Genomic DNA, 6,000 nt, shown 5'->3' with positions numbered 1-6,000 from the left:
CCTGCCCTTGTGCCCGGTGCTTGTTGTGCCGTGTCCCGATTCCCGCTGTGCCGTGCCCAGCGCCCGCCCCATTGCTCCCTATGCCCGTGTGCCGTGCCCCAGTGCCCGGTGCCGTGCCCCGGTTCCCGGTGTGCCGTGCCCAGCGCCCGCTCCATTGCCCCACTGCCCCGTGTGCTGTGCCCCGGTTCCCGGTATGCCGTGCCCAGCGCCCGCCCCGCTGCCCCCGCTGCTCCGTGTACCGTGCCCCGGTATGCCCGGTGCCGTGCCCAGCGCCCGCCCCGCTGCCCCCGCTGCTCCGTGTACCGTGCCCCGGTATGCCCGGTGCCGTGCCCAGCGCCCGCCCCGCTGCCCCGCCGCCCCCGCCCAGCGCCGCCGCTGAGAGGCAGCGGGGCTCGGCCCGCCAGGTAAGGAGGGCTCCGGACGCGGCTCCGGGGGAACCGGGCGGGCCGCCGGGCCCGGGGAGGGCCCGGGGAGGGCGGCGGGTGAGAGGGGCCGGCGGAGGGAGCGAGGGGAGCGGAGGGGCCGGGCCAGCGGGGCGCTGCCGGAGGCGGGGGGGGCCCTGCCCGCCGCTCCGTTACCCCCCCGGGGCTTCGCGTCGCAGCTGCGGCTGCAGCCGCGGCTCCCGCCGGGCCCGCTGCTCTCCTGCTGCCGCTGGAGCGGCGGGGGCACCGCGAACCCGCCGCCACATCCCCTTCCCTTCCCTTCCCTTCCCTTCCCTTCCTTTCCCTTCCGCCCGCGCTCCCACCGCACCGCGCTCGTATTTCCAACCCCAGCCCGTTGCGGCCCCCCCAAAGCCGCCTCGATCCCCCCAAAACGCCAGCCCGTCCCTGGCTGGCTGACGTCACGGAGGGGCTCCCCGGCCCCCCCGGTGCCGCGGGTGCGGGTGGCCGCGGTGCTCCCGGCCGACGGTGCCGAAATGCCGAGCGGGGACATGGTGCGTGTTGGATAGACAGCCCCGAGCCCCTCCTGTGCCCTTGTGCTGCAGCTGTGAAATTCCATTTAAATTCCTCTGTGTGTGTGTGTGTGTGTGTGTCCATTCCCACTCTCCCTGCAGCTGGAGCAGCACCTTGAGCGTGGCGGTGGGATCCCAGTGGAGGTGCTGAGCTGCCCCAGGGCTCGGCATCCCGAGGGCTCTCCGGCTGGTTGCAGACCTGCCGGAGGTTCTCACTGACGTCAGAGCAGGATGCTGTTGGGGTGCTTGTTTGTTCCCCATTGCCTTTGATGGAGAGTGGTGCCATCCCTTAGATGTGAGCAGATTTTGGCTTGATGAAAGCTCTTGTGGCCACTGGCCCTGCCTGCTTTCCCCTTGGCTGCCAGCGGTGCCCGTGTTGGCTGCCCTCAGGTGACCTCCCAAAGTGATGGTGTGGAGGAGCAAATCCAACAGTTGGGGTTTTGCATGGGAGAGTGCTCCTAGGGCCCTGTGCCAGCTGTGGGAGAGCATCACTGGTGGTGCCAGCACCTTCCATGAGCTCTCCCAGCTCAGCTGCAGCTGCCCCAGCTCCTGGGCATCACTAGAGCCTCCTTGATGGTACAGAAATGGTTCCCTGCTGTGTGCTGGGACTTTGTGGAGTGCTCCTAGCCCCCAGCTGCCTTTCCCAGGGTGGCAGTGTGTGTGCCCCAGGTGTGTGAGCAGCGCCGTGGTGGCTGTGCGGATGTGGGTGCTGTCACCTGTGTGCTGGTGACAGAGGGTGGGGGGCAGAGGCTGGCTGTGCGTGGTGCCCGCCGGTGCTGAGACTGCTTCTCCCGGTGACTGTCAGTGCCTGATGAAAATGGACCTCGAGCTGCTGGGAGACGGAGTGGAGAAAGATGGGAGGAAGCCAAGTGAGATGGAGAAAAGGACATGTTCCCCCTGAGTGCCCTTCCCTCCCCGTTCCCCGTGGGATTGAGGTGGTGTGCCTCGAGGCGTGGCGAGAGTGGTGGTGGTGAGGGGTTCACTGTGGGTCTGTGCACGGGGCTGGGGGCACCCACACCCTGAGCAGCAGCTCTGCAACCCAGGCCAGGAGCTGTGTGAAGTTCAAGGCAGGAAGTGAGAAATAAAAAAATCTAAAAAAATAAAAAAAATACCACGGCTGGTAGAAACCACCAGGGAGATTTAGGGAAGCAGCAGTGCTGTGCTGTGGAGCCCAGAAGAAGTGTGTATCCTCATCTGATGAGGAGCTGCCTGTGCCAGGGACCGCAGACCCACCTCTCCTCTCCCGGCTCTGTCTCCGCTGCAAGCCCCAGGGAACAATTGCATACAGAGTGCTTCGTTTCAGAGCCGCCACAGTCATTTCAGAGACCTTTTAGGCAGGAAAAGTGCTCTGTAGCGTGTAATTTGAAGGCTCTGCTCTGAACCTTCACTGTCGCTCTGCTAAATGATCCTCTGCTCTTCCAAACCTTTGCTGCCTGGAAACCAGCAGCGGTGACCTGGTTCCTGGCCCCGCTGGGTCCCTGGTCTCCCGTCAGCTCCGTGCTAAGGTGAGGGGAGTTGCAGGTTGCAAGGAGCAGCCTGGGGTGGTTCTCTGCCTTGCATGGGGCCTCTCAGATGTCAGAGTCCTGGGAGATTTCAGCCAGTCTTAATCATCTCTCGCCTCAGCCTGAGCTGCAGAGGTTGTCAGAGCACACTAGGATTTTCCAGCCTGGAGGGTCGACTCCTGTGAGGGCTCTGCAGGAAAATCTAGGGACTCCAACTGATTTCTCCCGAAACGGGGGAGGTGCAGAATTTTCTGTAGCATCCCTCAGGCAGCTCACGATGGGGAAGGACCGTTTGTTCTGCCATCAGAGGAAATGGCACAACTTTGGTTTAACCGATGGAGCTGTGCCACAGCCTCACTGGGGGCACCAGAGGTGACCCTGGAGGTGCTGCACCATCAGTTGGCCAGGGAGTGTGATAGCACCTGGGGTTTCCTTGGTTTTCCTTTCCTCCCTGTCCTTGTTAGCTGCCCTACAACTTTTGTCTGCTGGAGGCACACCTGCCGGAGCAGAGCGAGCTGTGCGTTTCCTCTCGCCGTGGGCAGATGCAGGCAGGGCCCCGAGTTCCTGGCAGCCAGGGCGTGCAGGCAGCCTGGCAGGGGGGTGCAGGAAAAGGGTACAGGATGGGGAGGAGAAACGTTTGGACATGAAGGGTTTGGCTGTCACCTCTTCACCTGCTCTGGTCCTGGGCTGGGGTGGCACAGGGCAGGCACCTGTGTGTTTTCTCTTGGCTTCCGTGGCTTTGCTCTGGTTTGGATTTGTTCTGCTTTGGATTTCCTCTGGTTTGGATTTGCTCCTGGTTCCTGCCGAGCCGGGAGAGTCCCAGTGGTGGTGGATTTATGCACGTCACCAAATCAGAGACACAGCCAAGGCAGGAGGCACCAGCTTGAGTCTGCCCTAGCTGTATCAGCCGTGCCAGGCGGGCACCTCAGTCTAACCTGCCCTTAAATCCTGGTGGTGCTGGGGACCCCGCCCTGTCCCCAGGCAGTTGCTGCCACCCACTGATTACAAGACTTCCACTTGGCTTCCGCTGCTGCTCTCATCCTATCCCCCCCAGAAGGTCATGGCAGCAGGGCACGAGGCAGAGGAAAGGCAGTTTCCCTTTCCCTTCTTCACCTCTCAGAGGGATCCTCCACAGCTGCAGCCCTTCCGAAGAGCAGGCAGGATGCATCCCAGCTGGGGTGGAGCGGGCAGAGCCGGGTATTGTCCTGCCACCATCCTGTCCCATTGCCTGCCTGAAAACACACTCAGAATCCACCTGCGTGGGATTGCGTGGGTTTGGGATTTCCCCCTGGAGGACTGGTCCAGCTGCTTGAGGCCGGCAGCAGCGAGGCTTTCACCTGGTGTGGAGGAGGAGGAGGAGGTGGGAGGCAGGTGCAGGTGCTGGGGTTCCAGCCTCACATCCAAGCACAAGGAGCTCGCTCACCACCTGCGCTCACCAACACCCAGCTGGCAAAAACTACACGTCCCAGCAAGCAGAGGGCCACCAGCAGCCCTGCAGGATGGAGAGTGGCTTCCTGGGGCTGGCAGTGACCCCTGATTCCCCTGGGGGAGGCTGGGATCGCTGCGGGAATGCCGCTTCACCGCGGGAAGGTGGCAGCTTGGTTTTTGCTTTGGTTGCACGGCCTAGTTTCGAGAGCTGGAATATGCTCAAAGCTGGGCTTTCTGAGTTGCTTTTTTTGGTTTTGTTTTGTTTTAAATGACAGCATTTCCCCTTTAAATTTACATCTCTAGCTGGGGAACACAGAGCCTGGTGAGAGAGGGAGTGTGAGACTTTTATAAAAAGAACGAGTCGGGTTTTATTATCCCTTTGAGACGAGCAGGGAAAATCTATACTGAAGGCATGAAATAGCAATAAAAATGGACTTTTTGCCAAAGCAAAATTAATTGAGTGAATCTCAGTCCTCAAGCCTGAGCTCTGAGAGGCTTATGAGTTGGATATGAACCACGCTGCCCCCTTCCAGGCTCTCATCCCCCAAGGAGGAGAGGCAAATCCTCCCTCTGGTCCTCGGTGTGCGATGTGATCAGTGCCTGGGAGCCAAACACTCCTGCTTGGGATCCAGTGAGGGTGAGGATGCCTCCAGCCCTGACTGTCCCTGGAGCAAGGACCTTCTCCGTGTCCTTTGGCTTGGGGATGCTGGCGGTCATTCAGAGGTCATCGCTCCGGCGTTCCCATCACTGTGAGTCACGGCATCCCATCTGGACTCTGGATTTGGGGGAGTTCAGCAAGAAAGAAGAGGAAGACTGGACGCAGGCTCCTTGAACCCACTGTGGAAGCCTGGAGAGGATCCTGCTGTCTTACCCTGGCCTTGCTCTTATTGACCATTTTCTTCCCTCATCTCTGCATCCAGCTCTTGCTGCACTCTGGGGTCTGGCTCTCCAAGGTGCTTTCTGGGCAAATCCTTCACAGAAAAGGAAACTCCCCTCCTGGGTTTTGTTCTTTTCGACGTCACATGAGGTGACACCGCTCTGCTTTCCCCATTTTTGGGGGGAGGGTGGCAGGAGGAGCCGCTGGACAGAGCAGCAGGGGAAAGGCAGATTCTTTTCAGCAGATGGTGCAAAGAGGATGAAGCTGTGTAAACCTCCTGAGTCCACTGGAGAGACGAAGATTAAATAGTGAGAGGGCCGAGAGGCAGCTCCAGGCAGGAGAAGGAAGGAGAAGAAAGGAAAATGGGGGTGGAAATGGGATTGGAGAGTGGAGCTGGGGAGAGGAGTGTTGGTTTGAACCGGCATCCCTCTCCCACTTGATGTCTCCCCTCCAATTCATAGGGCCTGGATTCAGTGCCATAAAAATATAGCCCTTTTCAATCCCTTATCTTGCAGGAGCAGAAACAATTGGCCTGCAAAGAAGGAGAAAACAATCTGTTTGACTGACAAACAAAACCACATTTCTGCACAAAAGGAGGAGGAGGAAGAGGCAGCTGTCTGGCTGCTGCTTCGGCTTTTTTCCTTTCCCCTCCCTCTCCTGTCCCCTCGCTGATGGTGTCAGAGCAGAGCCTCTACCCTTGCCAGCAAAACACCCGCTGTTCTGACTGGCTGGGTTCAATGTCAGGCTCCTGCAGCAAATGTCATTGTCCTCCCTGCTGTCCCCAGCCACGCTGGAGATGCACCAGCCCTGATGTGATGCCCTCCTGGGGATGGTGCAGGCAAAGGTGGCACCCCGAGATCACCGGGGCAGAGCCCAGCTGCTGGGAGAGGAGCTTGTGGGTGCCAGAGACAGAAAGGGATGCTCAGGAGAGGGACCAGGGCCAGGAGCTCGTGGCAGCTGAGCTGGGGACGGAGGGGACACAGGAGGTTGGGACCTTGGGAGGTTCAGCCAGGTTGTGGGTGATGCTGATATTGCAGCATCCATGGAGCGCCCGAGTGCTGCAGCTGGAGGTGCTGCTGGAGCCTTGTCCCTCTCCAGAGCCAGCCCTGTGCCTCAGTTTCTCTGTCTGCAGGGTTAGCAGGGTAACACACAGATGCTGTAGGAGGGCTGGGGCACAAAAGTGCCCTGTGCACCTAAAGTCATTATCCCAACAAATTGTTATCCCTAAAAATTCATTACAG

At 60.0% G+C, this 6,000-nt stretch overlaps 1 protein-coding gene across 1 annotated transcript in view; it reads left to right on the top strand.

The window, feature by feature from the left end:
- The first annotated feature begins 352 nt into the window (after window positions 1-352).
- RAI1 (retinoic acid induced 1) overlaps window positions 353-6,000 on the top strand; it is a 73,334-nt gene continuing 67,686 nt past the window's right edge. Inside the window, exon 1 of the mRNA XM_039731903.1 lies at window positions 353-404. The gene's annotated coding sequence lies outside the window, so the exon portion shown is untranslated. The remainder of the gene's footprint in view (window positions 405-6,000) is intronic.

Source organism: Passer montanus, unplaced genomic scaffold (genome assembly GCF_014805655.1).
Source record: "Passer montanus isolate IOZ18808 unplaced genomic scaffold, ASM1480565v1 scaffold8, whole genome shotgun sequence".
Lineage (NCBI taxonomy): Eukaryota > Metazoa > Chordata > Aves > Passeriformes > Passeridae > Passer > Passer montanus.
Note: the sequence above shows the minus strand (reverse complement) of the source record. Positions and strands in the feature narration are given on the sequence as shown.